This window comes from Coturnix japonica, chromosome 27 (assembly GCF_054131305.1).
Source record: "Coturnix japonica strain WE chromosome 27, WE-NBRP24, whole genome shotgun sequence".
Lineage (NCBI taxonomy): Eukaryota > Metazoa > Chordata > Aves > Galliformes > Phasianidae > Coturnix > Coturnix japonica.
The window spans coordinates 5585884-5609587 of NC_140689.1; positions in this window are offsets into that span (position 1 = coordinate 5585884).

Sequence of the window (23704 nt, forward strand, 5' to 3'; positions counted from 1 at the left end):
AGAGAGAGAAGAAAAGCAAAATTAAGACTAGCTGACAAGCCTTGGCAGGAAGTTCTGCTCTCCATCAATTTAGTCCCTGTGACTCTTCACAGGTGTTTTCTACATTTGGGATCACTGCTACAAAAAGAGATGTTGACATCATCTCTTGTGGCCACCCAGACAGAAGAGCAGGAAGGCTGGGATACTCTTTTTCCTGTCTTTCCCTTGATTTCCTCTATATCTTAGGGACGAATCACAGGACAGAACACAGAAATCAAATGGCTCTACAAAGCAGATTGGCCAGTTCAAGTCAAAACAGCCACTGAAAACACCCCAGATGCTGTCTGACAACAGCTGGACTGTCGGGGAGTCAGGTGAATGCAGTCTGCTGGCCCTGGGCAGGAAGAGGACAGCCCAGACTGTCACATACCTTTCAGTGAAAGCTGATAGAGCATTTTATCCCCCTCACAGATGCACTGATAACTTGCAGCATCATCCATTGAGTCGTTGTGAATTTTCAGGGTGTGTTTCTTCCCCACAATTTGCAGTTCATAATTTTCACTGGCCTTGAGCTCCTTCCCATCCTTCATCCACTCCACAGTAGCACCTGTGTCTGAAAGCTCAGCCTGCAGTTTGGCTTCCTCACGCAGCCGAGCGCAGATCTTTTCTACATCTTTGCTCTTCTTGGTAAATCTCACTGCAGCACCTGTCAGGAGCAAAGGCCTCGTTATTTCAATCGATATCAGGCTAACGTGGTCAATGTTTGCTGCAAGATCTCTGAAAAAGTATCACCTTCTGTTCCTGCACTCATCATTGTGTCAGTGCTGAGCAATTCACGATATTTCATTTGGTCTTCTTGCTGGATTTACTAAGTAAAAATCAACCAAACATCTCCTTCTACTGATTAATAATGCTCTAAACATGCTTCTGCAGAGGTTTCCACCCAATGACAAACAGGTCCTCCCATCATGAATGTTTATTTGTTCTACTTTGTCATGCAAAGCTGATTGATAGAGATATTATTGGAATGATTGCTCCCCTACTTCTAAACTATTCCAGTGCAATCAGAAAGGCTGTCTGAACCTGCAGCTGAAAGTACTGCTCTATGGTCATGCAGTGGTAAACCCGGTGACTGAATGCACTGGCCAATAGCTGTGAACTGCAGACATTCATCAGCTGGCATGCTTGCACGTTGTTGTAAGGTCAATAGTAAACATGGCATCCCCTCCAGGTACAGCTTCACCAGTTGTTAGGGGGGATTTCACAGCCAGGACTGGGTCTGAGGAAGAACATGTATGTCTTAATGCTCTTTAGATGCAAGTCTGGTATCTCATTTAGAGATGGAAGATTAAATCATAGGTACATTTCTACTTCTCCCTTTGCATGTGTGCTAGAAGAAGCACTTCTGTGCTTAAGATCTGTTACAGAAAGTTCTGCCTCTTGCACATGTGAGATATCAAAAGATAAGGATATTCATGTCTCTGTCACAGAAACAGAACTTGTATCACTTTAGTGGTAGCTGGAGGTTGACAGGAGAACTAGTAATAAAGGAATGCCTTTGGTGTGTTAATGCACTGCTATCCTTAAAGTCAAAGGAAGCATCTTTAGGGAACCAACACAGCTGCTCAGCACACACTGACCCATTTCCATTGGGGTTTTTGTGCTTACCAAGGTGCACGCTCCCTGGGAATTCCAGAGACGGGCTCTGTCCATGCGCATTGACTGCAGACACTCGGAACTGATCATCAGCCTCTTCAGACAGATTGCTCACCGTGAACTCTGGGACGGGGACATGAGACTCGTGGCACCTCACCCAGGTGAAGCCAGTTAGTTTCTTGCATTCCACAATGTAGCCATCGACTGGAATGGGGCGGTGCATCTTCGGAGGGGACCATGCCAGCGTCACTGAGGTTTCTGTTTTATTTTTCACCACGGGGTCAGTTGGGGGCTGGGTGGGAGGTTTTCTGGGAGCTGAACAGAAATAAATTTCAGAAATATTAGCATAAGGTCATGTAGGCTGGAAAAGACCTTCAAAAGACCTTCAAAATCAGCAGACTCAACTTTCAGCATGACCTACTGAGTCCCACCATTAACTACTGTGGTACCTGAGGACATACATGACAAGCTTATTCCTGCAGGTATTTACATAGTGAATATATTCACCCTCTGGTTGCTTTGGAACATTTTAGAGGTTAAAATCCCATCAGACTTTTTCACTGTGTGCAGCCACTGATACAGGCAGGAGGCTGGAAATTACCTGATGGGCTCTAGTTACAGACTACTGACACAGTAAAGGATTGATTTCATTTAATTTTGGCCATCAGAAAGTTTGGTGTCTGGTTTAAGTCACCCATCTGGACTCCAATTATAATCATATGGAGAACAGCACATTCAGGAGAACTCATCTCAATAAACCTGAATGAAATCACAGAATCATAGGATCATGGGAGGGCTTGGGTTGGAAGAAACCTTCAAGATCATTAAGTGCTAGATGCCAAAGGTCCCACTAACACAGTATTAAGCCAAAAGCTAGATGCTGGAATCAGATCTCCTGACCTTACCATCAGAAATCGAGATGTCATATTTTGCTCAGAGGTGCCTGCTTGTAGGAGGGACAGCTTCCGAGCTTTTTCTGCTCCAGGAACCAGCTCGAGCTTCAGAATTTAAACAGCAGTAAGAAATTAAACTGAGCTTTGTCACCTCCATCAAATAGAAGGAGTGGTTGGGTGGTACAGCTTTCCAAATCGCTTAGAAACTGTCACAACAATCAGATGCCTACCTTTTCTTTTTTAACTTGTTAATACATAGAGCTTAATAGCATCAGAATGCCCCAAGCACTTCAGACAACAGGACAGCTGTAAACCCTTCTTTAAGGATTCCTTTGTTTAACCACTGAGTAACTGTAATTCAGTGGTGCTGGTAGGAGAAGGGAAGTCCTAATCTTCCCAGATGGTGAACAGAGTTGATGTTCACATGCAGACTGGTGCTGCAGCAGAGCCAGAAACCACTCATTTGGGAAACACAGCACCAAGAAAATAATGGGAATAGCTTCATAAAATCAGGAGCTTCACTCAAATTTCATGTCAGATCTATAATTCTTCCTATTTTCAGGAAGAAATGATTTCCCTTTTTCTTGTAGTTTTATTTTCTTTTCCTTTCCAGCAAGCAGCTTTGTAGCTTACAAATTGTTTTCTAATCACCTCCTGGTGTGGACAAATCACACAGGTCTGACTCCATGTTTTATATAGTTAGCATATTATATTTGTTCCACTATGGAACTGTACAGTCATAGAATGGCCTGGGTTGAAAAGGATCCCAAAGATCATCCAGTTCCAACCCCCTGCTATGTGCAGGGACGCCATCCACCAGACCAGGCTGCCCAGAGCCACATCCAGCCTGGCCTTGAATGCCTGCAGGGATGGGGCATCCACAGCCTCCTTGGGCAACCTGTTCCAGTGCGTCACCACCCTCTGAGCGAAAAACATCTTCCTAAGATCCAACCTGATCCACAACCCCTACACACCCTCAGAGCCCCCTAGAGCCCCTAGTCCTCCTATTGCCCACCACAGCCCCATATGCCCACTAGAGTCCCCCTCAACTCTCTTTACAGGCCCTGCACAGCTCTATATAACAGTCTTATAGAACTACCTCTAGTAGAAGCAATCTCCACACAGAGATCCTTTCCCAGCACACTGTGCCACGGGGGGAGCAAAACGGGGGGGGGCACATACACACACAGCGCCAGGGGGGGGCCCGTAACCGACCCCCACCCATCCTTTAAAGGGGTGGGGGGTCCGTTTTAATGGGGGGGGGGCCGAGATCACCTTCACCCCCCACCCCCCCATCCCCACCCCATCCTTTAAAAGGGGGGTGTCCATTTTGGTGTTGGGGGGCAGTGACAATCCGGCCCCCCACCCCATCCTTTAAAGGAGGGGGGGTCCGAGACCACCCCCCCCACCCCATCTTTTAAGGGGGGGGGTCAGGGGCTCATGGGGGGCAGCACATCGTGCACAACATTGTGGGGGGGGGGGGCTTTAAAACGGGGGGGGTAAAAAAAGCATAGCTCTCAACTATAGATGGGATTAGGGGGGGCTCAATCGATGGGGGGGGCCCCTTCATGCAGGGGGGGCACAGCGTAAGTCAGCGGCTTTGAGGGGGGGTGTTGGGGCTGTTTGGCCTTTGGGGGGGTTATTGTGTGCCCCACCCCCACCACCCCCACACACAATGGGGTGTTAATGTGGGGGGGGGGGGCTTAGATTAGTTGCGTTCCCTATAGCACTGCCCCCCCCCGTCATTAACCCCCCCGCTTTATCCTTACGGCTGAGCCCCCCCCCGACAGCGCCCCATTCATCTTGATGGGGGGGGGTTTGTCACACGACCCCGGCGTGGCTAACGGCACATCGTCGACCCCACCCCACCCCCCATAACCCCACCCGGGGGGGGAGGGGGCGATGTGGTGAGTGGGGGGGGGGTTCCGGAGGTGGGGGTGAGCAAAGCGCAATATGGGGGGGGGGGTCCTATAACTGGAGGGCAGCGGCTGCACAAAGAGCCCGCGGGGGTCGGAGAGCAGCACTTTGGCTGGGGGGGGTCCACGGGGTCCGGGGGTAATGCTGCCCCACCCCCTCCCCCACCCCCCACTGCCGACCCCCCCCCCCACGTTGCCCCCCCGCCCCAACGTCAGCTCCTGTGGCAGCTCCTCGTCGCTCTCCTCCTCCTCTTCCTCGTCTGGGGGGTCAATATGTGGAGGGGGGGGTCCCATCGGGCAGCGGCAGCTCCGCCGGCTCCGATTGGCTGAGCCGCAGTGCGCGGGAGCGGCTGTTGTGTGCCGGTCGGTGGAGGGGCGGCTCTTCATGGAGCTGCCCCGCAGCCAACAACAGCCTGAATGAGATCCTGGAGTCCCAGACGCTGGAGGATGAGCTGGGAAAGAGCAGAGGCTCCCCACAGAAGGGCAAATCACGTCTGATAACGTGAGTGTGGAGCACAGCCAGCCCCTTCCTCACATGTGTGGGGCTTCCATGTTCCTCTGTGCCCATTGCAATGTGCCACCCCAATCCTGCTGCCCAGCCAGGAGTGGATGGGATGAGCAGGTTGGGATGCACAGAGCAGTGCTCAGACATTGCTGGGACATTTGTGCACTGCTGTTGAGCTTCCCTTTGTGCAGCAGGGGAGAGGATGGAGGTTTACAGGTGGATGGTTGTTATTTCTATGGCATTGCACAGGTGGTAGAACCATGTCCATTCCCAAACTTATTCCAGGGCATGCAGGAATTTGTGCAGTTGTAGTTCCTGAATTGTGCTATTTAAAACCCTCCTGTAAATGGGGATGTTTTGTAATGCCTGCTGAGGCTGAAGGCAGCATTGCCTTCCTCCTTAGGGGGCAGGTTTAATCACAAGCCTCCCTATTTCCTATCACAAACGTCCTACAAACCATGTCTGGGCATTGCTGTCTCGGCCTGGATCTCAGCTCCTGAGACTGTCAGATGTGAAGCAGCAGCAGCTGGGACAGGGCTGGCTCTGTGTGCCCTCTCTGGGTCTGTGGGCACAGAGTGGGGCAGAGGGATGACTGTGAGAGGGAGGAATTGCCCAGCCACAAGAAAGAGGAAATCAGCTGAAAAGGGGAGATTTGAGAAGCACTGAGGCTGTGGCTGCTTTGACAGTAAGAAGAAACCAAGCTGTCACTGTGCAGATGGGAACTCAAGTAGGAGAGCTGTGGTGGCTTTACAGATGGCAGACAGCAGCTGGAGTGTAGAGCCAAGGGTAGGGGGGGGGATCTTCCTCTTAGCAATGCCATGCAAAGAATGATGCAGACTCCTGCAGGGTCGGCTTTGCTGTGTGACCCTGGGTGGAAGCAGCTGGAAGGTCTCAGCCTATCTGCGTTATCCCAGGAGCTGGGGCAGTGCTCGGTCTCATCCCACCTCTGCTAATAGCAAATGCAGAATCCCTTATCTGAGTGCCCTTTTCTCTCATGTAGAGTCACCAACCCTGGGAAGTTCACAAAAAGTTTGGGTGTTGTGTTGAGGGATGTGATTTAACTGGGAAGTATTGGTGATGGTTGGACTGGATGATCATAAGATCATCCAGATCATAAGATCTGAGATCATAAGATCATAAGATCATCCAGGTCTTTTCCAACCTTGAAAATTCTATGGAGTTGTAGCAGATTGTGGGGGTGTAGGTGTGGTATATATATGTACACAGATGGGAATATCCGTATGGAAAAGATAGATCCATGTGTGTTCTGGGCTGCACTGAAAAAAGGGTGGCCAGCAGGAGAGGGAGGTGATTGTCCCCTCCTGCTCAGCTCTTGTGAGGCCATATTTGCAGCACTGTGTCCAGGCCTGGGAAGGATGTGGAGCTGTTGGGGGGGGTCCAGAGGAGGGCCACTGTGATGATCAGAGGGCTGGAGCAGCTCTCCTATGAGGAAAGGTGGAGGGATCTGGGCTTGTTTAGCCTGGAGAATGGAAGGCTGTGGGGAGACCTCATTGTGGCCTTTGAGTACTTGAAGGGAGCGTATAAACAGGAGGGGGAATGGCTGTTTATGAGGGTGGATAATGATAGGACAAGGGGGAATGGTTTAAAACTGAGACTGGGGAGGTATAGGTTGGATCTTAGGTAGATGTTTTTTGCTCAGAGGGTGGTGACACACTGGAACAGGTTGCCCAAGGAGGCTGTGGATGCCCCATTCAAGGCCTGCAGGCATTCAAGGCCAGGTTGGATGGGCTCTGTCCATGAGCATTGACTGCAGACACTTGGAACTGATCATCACCCTCTGCAGACAGATTTACAGCCCCTGCACAGCTCTATATAACAGTCTTATAGAACTACCTCTAGTAGAAGCAATCTCCACACAGAGATCTTTTCCCAGCGCCCCTTTGTGACATCATAATGCCCCTTTGTGACATCATAACACCCTTTGTGACATCATAATGCACCTTTCTGATGTCATAATGCCCCTTTCTGACGTCATAATGACCCATTGTGATGTCTTAATGCCCCTTTGTGACGTCATAATGCCATTTGTGATGTCATAATGCCATTTGAGACGTCATAAGGCTCCTTTGTTTTCATAATGCCTCTTTGTGACGTGATAATGCCTCTTTGTGACGTCATAATGCCCTTTGTGACGTCTTAATTCCCCTTTGTGATGTCTTAATGCTCTTTTGTGATGTCACAATACCCCTTTGTGATGTCATAACACCCCTTTGTGACATCATAATGCCCCTTTCAGACGTCATAATGACCCTTTTTGACGTCATAATTCCCCTTTGTGATGTCATAATGCTTCTTTGTGATGTCATAATGCTACTTTGTGACGTCATAACGCCCTTTGTGACGTCATAATGCCCTTTGAGACGTCATAATGCCCTTTCTGACGTCATAATGCCCCTTTGTGATGTCATAATGCTTCTTTGTGAGGTATCTGTGGTGCCATTGATAATGAAGTGTGATGAACTGGAAGGCTTTCAGTAGAATTGCAGCCCTAACATAAACAATGACTTGAACTCTGGAATTCTGTGTAAAATCATTAGCTAGCTTGTGGTCCGGGTCTTCAAACCAAAGGCTGTGAGGTGCTGCTCTTGTTGACGCAGGCTGTGAAAGATGACTTGAGCTCTAAGAGTAATTTCCCTTCTGCTCTTTATATGAACGTCAAATCCACAATTAGAATATTAAGAAGATAATATAAAATTTTGTGCTGCTGGACTGAGGACTTCCATTAGCTGTTAGCCATAGTTTGGAACTTGCAAAGCAATCATATTGGAGCCTTGCTGGGCAACCTGCTCCAGTGTCTCACCACACCCACAGTAAAGCATTTCTTCCTAATATCCAATCCCAATCTACCTTCTTCCCATGTAAAGCCATTTCCCCTCATTCTATTGCTACCTGCCCTTATGAAAAGTCCCTCCCCAGCCTTCCCTGTAGGCCCTCTTCAGATACTGGAAGGCCACTCTAAGGTCTCCTTGGAGTCTTCTCCAGGCTGAAGAGCCCCATCTCTCTCAGCCTGTGCACATAGTAGAGGTGCTTTCAGCCCTCTACACATTCCTCTTGGCAGCTTGTGGAACAGAAACTGTGCATTGTTTGGATTGTGTAAGTATTCCTGTTGGTCTCTTGTGATGCTTACCTTCTTAGAGCACCTTTCCTCGTTTGGCTCTACATATTTTGGTACCTTACTTGTTCTGTTTGGCTTAGCAGGGAAGGTCTTCTTCTGAAGCATCCTCAGTCTTGGTCTGGGCAGCATACTTAGAAATGACATGGACGTTACATGAGTGGGTGGTCAAAGGGGGGAAGAACTCACCTTTCTGATCTGTTTCCTTTTAGAACACAGTCCTGGAGAGGATTTGCTTTCCTTGTTTCCTGGAGACTTGGATTCTTCGATGGTTTTGACTGCAGCTATTTCTGATGTTAATTCCTTTTTCTGTACTTTAGTAGCCAAGTGCAAGTGGAGTGCTTTGGGAATTGTCTGAAGTTGCCAGGTTGCGTGTGATCACATATGTAACGTGGAGTTATGTGTGGTGCCAGTGATAATTAAGTGTGATGAACTTGAAGGCTTTCAGTAGAATTGCAGCCCTAATGTAAACAGTGACTTGAACTCTGGAATTCTGTGTAAAATCATTAGCTAGCTTGTGGTCCAGGTCTTGAAACCAAAGGCTATGAGGTGCTGCTCTTGTTGACGCAGGCTGTGAAAGATGACTTGAGCTCTAAGAGTAATTTCCCTTCTGCTCTTTATATGAACGTCATATCAACAATTAGAATATTAAGAACATAATATAAAAGTTGTTGCTGCTGGCCTGTGGACTTCCATTAGCTGTTAGCCATAGTTTGGAACTTGCAAACCAATCTTATTTAGACTTTAGTGGTGAAATCTTCTGATGAAATCTTCCTTCTAATTCTGCAAAAGAATCTCGGTGGAACATTTCTGTCTGAAAAGGCTCTGGCATATGAAGATGTGCCAGACTGCAGCCATGTGCCAGATGCGTTTGGATCCATGAAATTTTCTGATGTAGCTTCAGTGTTTGAAGAATCTCCACTAGATCTAAATACTCAGAAAACAAAGCAGGTGTGTGAAGATGTACAGCTAGTTTCTTACAGAAAAAATACAGCTCTTAATCTAGAAATCTGCTTCTCATTGTATCTAGTGCTTACTCCATATTTAAGTATCTAGTGGACCTTGACCAAAGGAAGATAAAGATAGAGCAAAGAAGTATGTTAAGCATAAATTTTGTTGCCTTCTACCTGTAGGCCATGGTTGGTTTGACGTGATCCCTAACTCCAGTGTTTGGTTTGCACAGAAACAGCAAGCAAGGGAACAAGTAAAGGAGTCAGTGAGGATTTTAAAACACAATGGGAAGCGATAAGGCACAGTTAGTAAGATTCTGGAGTTAGGCTGGAGGTAGGCAGAGGTTGAAAGGTACCGAAAGAAATTCAATCTTACTGTGTTGGACAACAAAATCCACTGTGATATTATTCAAATTTTTAACTAAACCAAGTGATAATTCATATTTATGTTTAGATAAGCTGGTGAGGGTTAATCCTCAATGGAGAATTGAGATGAACAAATAAAAAAATGGTGTTTGACAGTCTATAAGAAACGAACTTATTCTAGGAGAGAATCAGAGTTTTCAACTGTTTTGTTCAATAGCCAAATAATGTATGATATTTTTATAAGCATTGTGTCTGACCTTCTCAGCTGTTAGAATTTCTTTGACAGTAACTTCTCCGGCTGTGATCAGAAAACCTTTTGTTCCGTCTCTGGCACCATTCGAGGCATGATACTCAACTGGGTGATATGGAATTCACACTGTCAACTCCAGTGACAAGAAAAGTGGCATCTAAGAAGCGTGCAAACACAGAGAATGTTGATGCAGAGTCAGTGTTAAGAAATGAGCTGCCCTTTGCATTTCCTGCTCCAAAGGCCTTCTTTTCGAAGAGCCAGACAGAGAAGCAAGTAGAAGGCATATCTTTTCAGGCGCCTACTTCCAAAGGTATGTTGTATCTAACAAATGGAAACCTAGAACATGTGTAGCTTAGGAATTTTTTACTTTTAATATGAATGCAATACTTGTAGATCCTAAAATTCTGAAAGGTTTCAGTGTGGGGTTTATTTGGTCACAGCACATACAGCTGCCATCCTGTACATCTGACAGTGCACTGCAAGCGGTTTAACCATATATCAGGGCATGGTACACGTCTGTTAATGATAGAAGTTCTCACAGTTTCACAAGGAGCATGCCTTGAGATGCATTCAGATAATGAGATAAGTGCTGTGTTCCTAAAACTAGCATGTGTCTCCACTCTCCATCGAGATTTAGTAGGTAATTTCTTTAACAATTATGATGAGAGTTTTGTTTTGTTTTTATTTTTTTCTGGGCTATTATTTTGAGTGAAAGAAAAGGGTATGCTTTTATTTAAGCGAGCTTTTGATTGCATCATGCTTCTAAATTAAATGTAACCTACTGAATTCCTCATGATAGCATACGAGTACTTGCGTCTATCTGTTCTCCCTAATAGAGGGAGAAGAGACTCAGTGAACCTGGACAGTGTTACCCAGGGTTGTGAGAACAGCTAAATGATTGTTGAGAACTGGTCAACTCGTGAGCCTGAGACCTGGGATCCTCCATCCTACGGTGGAACTTTACTGGAGCACGTGGGTGCCACAGCAACAAAAGGACTGTGTACAATAGACTGAGAGTTTGCTGAGTTTCTTGGTTTACAAAAAGCACAAATAACTCAGCAGCAAGTGACGTATTTGGGATAGGAGATGACAGCTGGACTTTGAACCTTAAGGACTGCCAAGAAAGAAGCCATCTGCTCAACCCCTGAGCTGCAAACTGCCAAGGAACTCCATACGTTGCCAGGAATGACAGGAGGGTGCCAACCATGGATACACAGCTACGGACTGATGGTAAACTTGAAACAGCTTGAAGTGAGTAAGGGATATCCAGGGTGCACTGGTGCTCAATATTCAAGAAGCCCATCAATCTACACTGGGCCAAAGGATACCAGTTTTAATATCTCATGCAGTGTTTACTGTATTGGAGGCAAAAGGGGGACATTGGCTTTCACCCCAAAGAATCACAGAATCACAGAATTACCCGGGTTGGAAGGGACCTCAAGGATCATGTAGTTCCAACCCCCCTGCCTAGCAGGGCCACCAAACATACGCCTTTACTAGATCAGGTTGCCCAGGGCCCCGTCCAACCTGGTCTTGAACACCTCCAAGGACGGGGCATCCACAACCTCACTGGGCAGCCTGTTCCAGGACCTAACCACCCTTCTAGTAAAGAACTTTCCCCTAACATCCAACCTAAATCTTCCCTCCTTCAACTTAAAACCATTTCCCCTAGTCCTGCTATTATCAGCCCTTTCCAAGAGTTTACTCCCCTCTTGGGAGTAAGTTCCCTTCAGGTACTGAAAGGCTGCAATGAGGTCACCCCGCAACCTTCTCTTCTCCAGGCTGAACAAACCCAACTCCCTCAGCCTGTCCTCATAGGGGAGGTGCTCCAGCCCCCTGATCATCTTCCTGTCCCTCCTCTGGACCCTTTCCAAAATCTCCATATCTTTTTTGTACTGAGGGCTCCACACCTGGACACAGTACTCCAGATGGGGCCTCACAAGAGCAGAGTAGAGAGGGACGATCACCTCCCTATCCCTGCTGACCACCCCTCTCCTGATGGAGCCCAGGATCCCATTTGCTTTCCAGGCTGCCAGAGCGCACTGCTGGCTCATGTTAAGTTTCTCATCTATCAGGACCCCTAGGTCTTTTTTTGCCGAGCTGCTCTCAAGGACCACTCCTCCCAGCCTGTACAGGTGCCTGGGGTTCTTCCGGCCCAAGTGCAAAACCTTGCACTTTGCTGTGTTGAACCTCATTAGGTTCACCCGAGCCCAGCTTTCCAGCCTGTCAAGGTCCCTCTGAATGGCATCTGTTCACCCCAAAGATTCCCGAAATACCAGGCCATCCTGGTAGAGCAGGGTGATATAGAAATAATTGTAACTACTATTGCCAACCCAGTATCTTTCCTTAGCGGAACTCCCCTGGTGGAGAACCAGGATGACATCACTGCTTTGAAACAACTGATGCTGCACATTACATCCAGTCGGTTGGAGCTGAAGGACGAACCCTTAGAAGATGCAGAAGACGCCTGATTTACCAGCAGCTGCAGTTTTGTGAGACAAGGAGGCTTTAAGGCAGGACATGCAGTAACTGCTACTGAGCAGGGAATGGAAGCACAACCATCAGCCATGGGGACTACCCCTCAGAAGGCTGAAATAACTGCCTTGACGAGAGCCTTAATGATATGGACAGATGCTAAATATGTGTTTGGGGTGTCACACGCTCATAGTACCATCTGAAAAGAGCAAGGATTGCTCACACACAAGGAAAAGAGCGTGATGTAAATGTACCTATGTTGTAGGGCACAGTTCTCTATCCAGGCCCAAGTCTGTGTGGGTGTCTCCTCTATCCACAAAGCTGCTCATACTGCAGGAGGCACAGGCTGAGAGGAGAGGCCAGAGCAGCTCTCCCACTGTGACACGGAGCAGCAGGATACAAGTAAAGGAAGGCCCCACAGCTGTACTGGGAAGATTCCACACAGTCATCAATTTTTCATCTGAAAGGTAAAGAGGAATTCCCTTTTCTGCCCCTATCATCATTGGTCGGGTGAGTAGCAATGATGCCCGGTGTGCTTCCATCAATGGAGCAGAATAGGCGGAAGGCTGGGGTGCAGGCTGACCTCTGCTGAGGTGAGTGGGGGCTCAGGGTGTTGCTCAGTGGTAGATTTGTTCACACTGAGTTCTAACAGGAAACTTGCTCAACATCGAAGGCCTTGCAAAAGTCTGGCTGAGTGATGTCAGTTGCTTTTCCTTTCCCTACTGATGCTGTCACTCCACTGTAGAAGGCCACCAAAGCGACCAGGCTGCATGTCTCCGTTTCTGCTGTTTCTCCATTTCCTTCTTGTTGCTCCCTATAACCAGCAGGTTCAGCCATGCTGCTTTCCTGCCTCCTCTACTGTGTTTCGTGTGGTCGGGATGGAGCTCAGAGCTCCAGCTCTGAGTAAGGTTTTCTGAGAAAGTTACCATCTCTTTTCCATTCCTTTACCCCTAAAAACAGTTTTCCAGTGTCTCTCACGCAAGAATTCTTTGAACAGCCTGCAGCTGACTCTCCTGAAGCTCAGGGTCCTGACTTTGCTTTTTGCCAGGCCTGCATTCCTTGAGATGAGGAACTCTAGGAGGGCATGGTCACTACAGCCCTGACCACCTCCAGTCTTAACCCCTGCTGTGCACCATGTCCAGTAATGCTTCCCTTCTGCTTGGTGTGCTTAATACTTGACCCACAAAGTTATTGTCAGTGCACTCCAGCAGGCTCTCAGACAGCTTGCAGCAACTGGGATTGGTGCTGGGTGGTTGCTGGGAGGTGTCTCAGCAGAAAAGCTGGGCTGGGGTGGGCGTGCTATGTCAGTCCTCATCGCAGCTGGCAGAGAGAGTTAGAGGAGGGTGATGGGTGCTGCCTGCTCTCAGTGCTGCTGCACTGAATTTGGGGCACAGCAGCACACTGGTGAGTGAGCTGGGAGGGAGACGGACTGCTGCTGTGCATGGCTAGGCCAGAGCTGGAGGATTGTCAAACACGTGAGTCATGCTGGTGCAGCCATTGCAGCTGCAGCAGGAGTAGAAGACAAAGAGGTTTTGTAGAGGACAGAGGGTGGTGATTCATGGTTTGATGTCCAGGTGGAGGCCGATAACAAGTGGTGTCATCCAGGAGTCTGTCTTGGGACCAGTGCTTTTTTACATGGTTATCAGAGACACCAATGATGCAATGGAGTGCACCCTCTGCTGTTTGCTGAGTGGTGCGGCTGACGCAGTGGAAGGAAGGGATGCCATTCAGAGGAAGCTCAACCGAGAGGTTGGCCTACGTGAATCTAATGAGGTTGAACACAGCAAAGTGCAAGGTTTTGCACTTGGGCTGGAGGAATCCCAGGCATTTCTACAGACTGGGAGGAGCAGTCCTTAAGAGAAGCCCCGCAGAGAAGGACCTGGGGGTCCTGGTGGATGAAAAACAGAACGTGAGCCATCAGCGTGCTCTTGTAGCTCAGAGAGCAAATGGTCCCCTGGGCTCCATCAGAAGAGGGGATGGCCAGCAGGGACAGGGAGGTGATTGATCTTCATGATCCTTGAGGTCCCTTCCAACCCGGGCCATTCTATGATTCTGTGATTACACTCGCTGTCAGAAATAACAGCAGCTGTACAGAAGCTGGATATATTGTGGGACAGTTCTTGTAACCAGCTGATTTTAAGACCTTGCCCGAATTGGGGGTCTAAATTGCATGTTAGGAGAAAGCTGGTAAAGTGGCTATTGCTCATTCTTTTTCATTTGCTGATTCTTTCATTCGGGTTCCTTTTCCAAAGGAGATTCTGGTGATGGAAGCAATTGAAGAAAGAACCAAAGCAGCTCTTGCCAAGAATGCTTGAAGTCCCTGTGGAGAGAAGCAAAGAACTTGGGCTTCCTCTGGGATGCTCCCCACCATGTCTCAGGAAGGAGACAACTGCTGTTCCACTTTCTGCTCTTTGTGTGGAAAGGTACGTCTGGGTTTTCTTCTACCTGTTTTTCTTTTTCTGGCTTTGAAGGAGAAGGGGTGGAGCAAGAGGAGACCCACTGGTCACTTGTTACCTCAAGAACAGGATGGATTCTGCATTCACTGTGAGAAACTTGGGCTAGTAGCATGGGCATGTTTCAGGCTGGACTCTTCTTTTGCTACTTGGTTTCCTTTTGGCTACAGGGAGACAGCTGTCTAAAGGTATGTTTTCAGACCCACTCTCCAAAACCATGTTTCATTGTTGCAGGTGGTTCAGTGTGCTCTTGCAGTGCAGATGCTGTAGTTTGCTGTAGAATCTGAATGGTTTCTGTTCCTAGGGGAGGACTGAGAGGAGGTAGTGAGAAGAGAATTCAATGCCTTAGGTGTATCTTAGTGAGAAATGTTGGCATGAGGTGCTGGAAGTCTTGAGCTGTCAAAGGCCAGTGAGGCTCAGACTCGTTAACCTGCTGGAGCAGGGTGGAAGCAAGGAGTGAGCACTGCCGTCACACAAGCTGCACTTGGTTCTGGTCTGCCAGGTCTGTGCTGGCCTGGATTTCTTCTGAGAAGTTTGTTGGAGCTGCTTGGAGTGGTGAAGGGTGGGGAAGAAGTGCTGCTCCAGAGCTATGAGACGTGCAGCTCCTTCTGAAGTGCTCCTGATAAGGACGGAGCGCATTTGCTGCAGCTTTCTCTGCAGATGTGCTCCTCACCTTGAAATCCTCCTGGTTTGTCCTCAGCTCCTGACCACGGCCTGTTCTCTGTTTTGCAGGCTGATAACATGCAGAAGCCGCAGCTGGTGCGTGCTATGTCATCTTTAAACGTACCAGCATTTGCGGCAGCCCATGTTATTAAGAGCCACGTCACCCAGGGGCCAGATGAGCTCTCTCTGGAGGTAAGCAGTTCCAGGCATTCCGTGTTGTCGTGCATAGAAGAGGGCAGTCCTTTCTGCTTTGTTTTCCTACCAGATTTGCTGAATCTGGGATTGATGTTTCAATCTCTTTCAGGTCAGAGATCTGGTGAGCATTGTTGATATGAGGACATATCAACAGGCTGAGCCCCTGGTGGAGAGGCAAGCGTGGCTTTGAGGTAGGCACACGTTTTTGACTAGAGAGCACAACTTCAGTAGAGTTGGGAATCTCAGCTTGGAGCTGCTCTGCCTGCACAGGATGGCTGCTGGATGCAAACAGTTGCCCTGTGTCACTGTCAGTGGACCTTCCCTTTGGCTCTGGGCTCGGGCTAATGCTCACCTGTCTTTTTGTTCTAATTACAGGTTGGTCTTTTCCCTGGTGAGTGCATGGAACTCATCAGCGGAAAAGTTCCCGATTCCCTCCTCAATTCATTGCCAAAGCCAGGTGCGTAATTTACATTTGACAACGCGAGTTAGTCAAATAGGGTCAGAACGTTACTTTCAGGGGGTTTGTTTATGCCCAAGTTCAGCAAGCTTAGAAAGAGAACTACAGTAATCTCCTTGGGCACCTCCAGGGATGGGGAAAATCCATTCTTGCGTGTCCTTGTTGGGAATGTTCTTCCCGTTGTTACATGCTCTGTCGAATGCATTGCGCTCAGCTTCGTCCAACCGAGCCAGGCCTGAAATGAACTGGTTTCTTTGTTTTGTTGCGCAGAGCCAAAGAAATGGGGCAAGCTCATCAACGGCCTTTGTTCCCTGGTGAAGGCCAGCCCCGGGAGAGCAAAGCAGCCTGAGCCTCCGACATTCTCCGGATCCATGTCCTTGCTTGACATCGTTGAGAGGTATTTAGCCTTCAGGACTTGAGGGCTGAGCTGTAGGAATGGAAGCATCCTCTGCTGTTTGAAACAGAGGGCGTTTCTAAGCTGTGTTTCAGCAGAAAGCAGGCAGTGCCCAGAACAGGCAACTTTTGGCCAGGGCTCGGTGCAGCTCTTCCCTCACCCTGCACCACGTCTGACAGCATGCTCTGTTTTCTCTGCAGAATGAGTTCTCCCAGTAAGAGGGCAGAGTCAGCAGCTGGCAGTTGGTGTTCCTGCTTCTGCCTGGGCAAACCATCCCCTGTGGCCAAACGCCAACTGCAGAGCAGTGCCAGGGAGCCCTCTGAAGCAGAAGTCTTGGTCCTGGCAGGTAAGGGTGCAAGTCCAGCTTACAAAACACTGCTTGTCAGCAACACAGGTAGAATTCATGCTTTCAGTGGGCTTGTACCTCCTTCTGGCGTTCAAGCCCGTCTTGATCCCTGTCTTTCCCAAATGAGTCTCTTGTCAACACAAGAGCTGGACCTGCACGTGGATCACTTTCAAGACAGTGACACTGTTGCTAGAAGCCTATTTGCTTCTGCCCACCACCACTACATAGCCAAATGTCAAGAATCTCCATGGTTCATCTTGTGAACGTTCGACACTAACTGCTGTACATCTGCTCCTTCCTAGGTGACCCGAGCCCTTGTATATCCCCAAGACGCAGGGCATGTTACGATGACGCATCTTCCATCAATGAAGAGTTGTTACTAAGCACAGAATGCTGCAGTTCAGATGAAAGCCTTCCGTATAACATCAGCTATCAAGAGAAGAAGGTCATCATCGTTGAAGCCTTCATTCATCCCATCCCTACTGAAGCTGCTGACCTGAGCCCACCAGACACCTCAGGCACCAGCCTGGACTCAATGTCTCTGCAGTGCAGCCCAGCCCAAGCACAGCCCGAGTGCCCCGACAGCAGCACCACCATGCAGGCTCAGGTCAGCATCACCGAGGAGAAGCTGAGCATCTCGCAGGGGGGCACAGAATCAGGACATGAGTCCCAGGCTCCGGGCAACAGCACGGTCTCTGAGCAGCTCTCATGATTACAAGAGAGGATGAGTCCCATCTTTCCTCCAGACCTCACACCCCCTCCTTTCTCCTATTGAATAAAGGCACACTCGTGCTCAATCAACGCCTTGACTGAATTCCGAGTTTTCATTCGCAGAGATTGGGATGAGTGCAAGAAACTGCAAGGCAGCTCAGCTTACAACACTCTGGCTGTGGGGTTTGTGCGGCCGAGCTCTGGGTGTGTTCCCATTTTGCCTGACTTTGGGATGCCTGCAGCGAGAGCTCTTCTGCCGTTGTGTATGGCAGCAAATAGTCTCTAGCATCCTGGATGCTGCTCATGAAAACCCCAAGCTTCCTGGCTGTGGCTGTGATGCTTTTCAGGGCCTTTTGATGCTCTTTGATGCCGTGGCTGCTCCCTAACACCTCTGTCCTCCCGTCGTGTCCATTCCTGGCTCTCACCTGTGAGCTGTCCCTGCAGATCATCTCTAGCCCTGCCATCATCGCGCTGCAGCAGGAGGAGCTCGCCCTGACCAACATCAGGCAGTGCTGCCTGCCTCTCTCACTCTCTAGACCAAGTGTAACTACGCTGTCATGGAGACAAATGCTTTCTGTCACATCCTCCATCCCTGCAGACATTTACCGGTAGGTGGCTCTTGCAGAAGAAGATTCAAGCAGCAGAACCTTTTGCTCAGCTACAGCACACAAATGCTACAAAAGCAGGAATAACCCACAAGCTCTGGGTCTGTTTGTCTTGCACAGGCATGCACTAACTGCGTTTGATGGTACCCCCCATCCTTGATTTCCTTCCCTGCTCCTTGTCTGATGGCGCTGCTGAGCCAGGAACAAGCTGCCCAGTGTGGCAGAGCATGGTGCAGGGCTGTGCTGGGACCTCCTCCCCTTCATCTGCTGCAGATCAGTGCCACACACGTGCCATCGAGATGCTCTGGCACGGGATGTGCCTCCAACCCAAAGCTCCTTCCCACCTCCCAAGGAAAAGCAAAGCAACCCAAGCATCTCCAGCAAAGCTGCCCAGCAGACAGCAGGGAATGCAAACAGCTTCTGGCTGCTCCCCTGCACTCCTGTCCTAAGTAATAGACCCCATGAGGACTGGCTGGGAAATCAGTGCATGACACATGTGAGTGTGCACAGGATTGTGCAAAGCAGTGGGGTTCCATGAGTTTGTGTGTGTGTGTATCTCGGCTGTTATGAAAGCATGGGAAGACTGCCTTACTGAGTCCCAGATAATTACTTATCCTCAAATGATTTTTCCTGGCCAAATTTAAAGCCTCTTACAGGTAATCGAGACCAACAGGCTGTTGTTGCACAATCAACAGGCACAAACTAGATGAATAGCTGAGGAAAATAAAGCATCATGCCAAGGGTACTAGATAAGTGAGCAGCTTGAGATCTGCACATTTATGTGATACTCATGGTCTTAGACAATATTTGCTTAGTGAGGTCACATAGAATGAAAGTAAAATAGAAGAAGTGCAATTGGTCTCAGTTCACAGCTGGCTGGTTTGTCTCAGGCTAATCCTGAACTGCCTCAAGCGACTGCTTTGGTGCTCTACAGAACAGCAACATCAGAGATCTCTTTCTATTACTAAGTGTTTGAAAGAGCAATTTGCTCTGTTAATTATCCATCATTTCTGTGCAGTCTGTTTTGTTAGACTTGTCTTTAGCTTCCAAGTTGTATGTGAAGAATTGTTTCCGTTGTAATGCACAATGTACTAAAAATTGAGAGATGAAAATGTGAAGAGTTTTTCCAGCTTTGATTTCATGTCTGGAATTTTGGAACCCACTACTTGCAGTTGTTAATCTGTCCAAACTGGTCTGGTTTGGAATGCCCTCATCCTTCTTGAATCGCTGTTAAAGGCGGAGCAATTCCTACAAGTGCCATGGCCCCACTGTTGTTCTAATTCTTGTTTCTTTGTTTTCCACACACTGCTTTTCAAGCCTCCTTTTTCTTTACAGTCAAAGTGAGAACTGCACTGTGAGGTGTCTGAACCTTGTTGTGCCTCTACATAAATAGAACAGCAGCAAAGCCTGACAGGTGACTGTGCTGACAGCTCTCGTAGCCAGTAACACGTAACTGTGCTAAATCCCTTGTGACGGCTTTGATTTCATTTTTGCCAGTGAAATCCTTGTAAAAGGAACTGCAGCAGTGTGATGAGCTAAGGTGAAGATGCTGGTTTTAGTAGTGCTCTAAGCTGAGTGGAAGGGCAATTGAATGAGGGTTATATGCTTTCTCTGGGACGATAAGGCTTTTTTTCCTGAGGGAAAGAGCCAGCTTTTCATGGGCTATATGTGGGCTTTGGCAAGGGCAGACAATCCAGTCTGTCAGGAAGCCATTTGAGGTGCTTCAGGTTTGTAAGCTTGTCTTTTTGTTTTTCAGGCGGATATTTGGAGCATGGGTGTAGTGCTGTATGCTCTGCTGTGTGGGTTTTCCCTTTGGATGATGACAACATGATGGCACTCTACAGGAGGATACCAGTGGGTATCAGTGGTGCTAGAATACACTGAGAAGGGAAATAGCTGAGCTTGACAAGAGGCCTTGCTTTTCGGATGGCAGAACATGCTGAGCTGTGGGTAGAAAGGCCTGTCTGCTGAATATTGTCCCTGTTTTTGCTGCTTTGTCTACCAGTATTTTGTGGATTTGGTTCTACACTTGGTTGGCCTATGTGGCACTGTAGCCTAATTCTGTACCATGGTAGCATACAGAATTTAAGGAGAAGTATTTTCTTGCCAATGGGCTGGATTTTTTGTATCTGGTTCTTCAACTGGCTGCTCCCTATACTATCTGTAGTAAAAATACAGACACATCATTTGATTTCCCTGAAATGAATGTTCCTAAATGCCAGCTCTTCTCATGTCTACGAAGAGCAAAGTTCTGCATTTGCTATTAGAATTTCCTCTTCCAGAATCAGGAGGTAATGTAGGACCCCACAGATTGCCTTCAGAATCCAACAGTTAGTTCTGTTTCCTTTCGGAGTGCATAACAACCTGAGCACATGAATTGAATGGCGTGGCTTTTTAGTCTGGTACAAACTCTGCTGTACACTGAAACTTGGTCCATTTGTAAGCAGGACTTTTTCCATCTCTGCAGGACAGCAGAAAACCCTTTGTGCTAATCATGATGCCAAGAAGCAGAATGCGGCAAATGGCAGATGATCCAACTGCTTCAGGTGTTCATTTCCTTAAAACTGAGAATAGTTTTGGACTGAGAGTTTGTAAGCAGAACGGAGCTCTTAAAGCTGTCAGAGATTATTTCTGCACTGTTCAATTCTATCTGCACAACATACACAGGATCTCAGAACTGCGTTGCGTGAACTGGTGGAACTTGTTGAAGTGAACTGGGATGAGCAAGTTTTAGAACTTAGTCAGAGTGCTGTAAAAAATGGATAATCTCATGAGTATTAAGGTACAGGATTGCTATTTCTGCACTGAATTTGTTTTTATTTTACATGGCTTAATGTAAATTATGTAATGTAATGTAAATTAAATTAATTAATTTTTAACATGAAAGTTGCTTGAAACGCAGGCACCAAGGCACTGTTGTGTAACTGAATTTCACACATTATAGGTCCTGAAATATCCTGGAATCAAAAACTCTGACTTGTTTTAAGTCTGCTGCTTGAGTATAATCAGGGTCATAGTGTCTGTGTGCAGTGTTTCTTTCCCTGTAATGCTCCACATCATTTCATTTTGGGAATAATGAAGGAAATGGACTATGTGCCATAACTGTTGTTAGAACAAAGTATGCCTGGTGTGATCTTATGCATAGGTTCTGTAATTGCTCTTCACAGCTCAGGTGTTTGACCTTCCTATTGGTGAAGTGATGAAATACTGCTGGTTTCTATTTGTGCTTCTAGGCACCTTGAAGCTCTTAGGAATAGAACAATAGCCTCCAGTTCTTTTCAGTGGTATCAGTAACAGCTCGAGTGTTGCTGCCCACTAGGTAGACCCAAAGAAGCAGATTACAGTGAAACAACTCACGAGCTGGACCTGCATGAGGATCACTTTCAAGACAGTGGCTCTGTTGCTTGAAGCCTTTTTGCTTCTTCCTGCCGCCACTCTATTACCAAGTATCAACAACCTTTCATGATTCAACTTGCAAATGTTTGAAACTAACCCTTGTGTTTCTATGCCTTCCTAGGTGATTCGAGCCCTTGTCAACCCCAAAGATCCAAACCAAGTAGTGATGTGCAGTGTGTTTCCATCAATGGAGAGTTCTTATTAAGCACGAATCGCTGCAATTCGGATGACAGCCTTCCACATGGTAACAGTGATGGACACAAGGGGCTCATCCACGTTCATGCTCTCATATCTCCTGGCTCTGCTGAAGATGCTGACCTGAGCCTGCCAGACACAGCAGTCACCTGCCTGGATTGTGACCCAGTGCCTTTGCAGTGCTGCCCATCCCAAGCACAGCCCGAGTGCCCCAACAGCAGCACCACCATGCAGGAGCAGGTCAGCATCAGTGAGGTGAAGCTGAGCATCTTAGATAGGGACTTGGAGTCAGGCTGCCAGTCCCAGGCACCAGGCAGCAGCACCAGCTCTGAGCCACTCTCATCTTGACAAGAGGAGTCCCATCTTCACCCTTGACCTCTCAAGCCCTCCTGTCTTTTAATGAATAAAGTCACTCTCATGCTCAGTCATCGCCTTGACTGCATTCCGAGTCTTCATTCACAGGGATTGGGATGAATGCAACAAACAGCAAGGCAGCTCAGCTTGCAACACTCTGGCTGTGGGGTTCGTGCAGGCAGAGCTCTGGGTTCCCATTTTGCCTGGCTTTGGGATGTCTGCAGCAAGATCTCTACCATTTTGTATGGGAGCAAATAATCTCTAGCATCCAGGTTGCTGCTCATGATAATCCCAGTCTTCCTGGCTGTTGCTTTGTGATACCTTTCAAAGCCTTCTGATACTCTTTGATGCCTTGGCTGCTCCCTAACATCTCTGTCCTCCTGCCATGTTGACTCACGTCTCCCTCTTTTAAGCTGGCTTTGCAGATCATCTCCAGCCCTGTCATCATCACGCTGCAGCAGGAGGTGCTCACCTGGCCCAATGTCTGGCAGTGCTGCTTGTTCTGCAGATGAGCAGCTGCCTCCTCATCTCTTCAGCTACAGTAGTTTTTCTCAGGGCAGTTAGATGCAGTCATGCTCCTCTGGATTTGGTGTGTTAAATCCATGCTGCATGGCAGCAGTCAGTGCAATACAAAGGTGTTCTGTGTGCCACAGCATTTCTCCAGTGGCTGCCAAAGGTAGAAGCACAACACAGCACCATCCTTCTGACAGTAATGTCTGTGAGTGTTAGACATGTGAGCACTGCATCATCCCCAGCGTGTCAGTGCTTTTCCACACCAACCTGACTCTCACACTCTGCACTGAATGTAACTATGCTCTTGTGGAGACAAATGCTTTCTGTCACATCCTCCATCCCTGCAACCATTTGCCGGTAGGCAGCTCTTGCAGAAGGATCAAGCAGCAGAACCTTTTGCTCACCCTACAGCATGCAAATGCTATGAAAGCAGAAATAACCTGGCATGCTCTGGGTCTGCAAGGCTGCACAGATGGGAGAGGTAGATTGTGTTTTTGCAGTGGAAGTTTCCAGTATTTTCAGTACATAGTGTAGGCCCTAACTGAATGTATAACCCTCTTGTAAAACAGCTGTATAAGTAGTTTTTCCACCAAGAAAGTTGCTGAACAGAGTTAAGTTCAGACTGGGGGCATTCTGACATGGGGAGAATTGAGACAAGCACAAGATAAATACACAGGGTGGGTAGAGCCCAGCACAGGACAGAATGAATGTACTGACTTTTGGAAACATCGCCCTTCTCTCTCCACAGAAAAGTACAAGGCAGACCTAAAAACAAGAGGTTGGTAATTGACCTTATATGGAAATGAATCCTAGCAACAGTCTTGAGGAGTCTGTGAGCCTGAGATGCTCAACCAATGAGAGCCATGAGAGCATCACCTGCATTGGGTTTAGGGCACAGAACAGAATTAATGTCACTGACTGGTGTGCAGTTTCTCCCTTGCCAATAGGGGATATGCGCGCAGTATTGCAGTAATGAATAAGCACTGCTGCTATCGCTGCCATCTTTGCCTAACTAGAAATCTTTGACTTTGAGAGTTTCTCACACAAGGGCAGAGGGTAAGAAAGTAAAGAGGCACAGAAAACTAAGGGAAACTGCTCTTCTTATCTATAAAAATTGATACAATTGATGCTGTCGTGCATTTTTTTAATTATTATTTTTAATTTTTTGCCAGTGTCAGATTGTTTTAAAATATCCACCTACCAAAATCTGACTACCAAGCAAATGTAATGAAAATGAAATGAAGGTGAGTTAGCGGAAAGCACAAGGCCATATTATATTAGGCTCCAGCAAATTTACAG